Genomic DNA, 375 nt, shown 5'->3' with positions numbered 1-375 from the left:
AATGCTTGTTTGAGCTGTGAATATTCTTCAATTTCTGCCGTGAGAAACGTTTTACAGTGCAAGTATCATGAACTTTGGCATCTTGAAAGCTTTTGTGATCGTGACTTTTATCGCATCCACTTTCACGTCCATTGATGCCAACGACGTTGTATCGAGTGATATCAAGACTCGTCAAAGTCGCCGATTGGGCATGTTTTCTGGTATAACCAAATTGTTTAGCTCGTCGGGTGACGATGCAGCTAAAGCAGCCAAAGCAGCGGGAGGTGGTGCAGATGATGTTACAGCAAGAGCCAAGACTTTGTCCACCAACTACGTGAAAGATATGAAAGAATTAGACCTGGATCCGAAGGCGTTAAAGCAAGCTATGAAAGAGGT

Source organism: Plasmopara halstedii (assembly GCF_900000015.1).
Source record: "Plasmopara halstedii genome assembly, contig: Scaffold_470, whole genome shotgun sequence".
Classification (NCBI taxonomy): Eukaryota; Oomycota; class Peronosporomycetes; order Peronosporales; family Peronosporaceae; genus Plasmopara; species Plasmopara halstedii.
Note: the sequence above shows the minus strand (reverse complement) of the source record.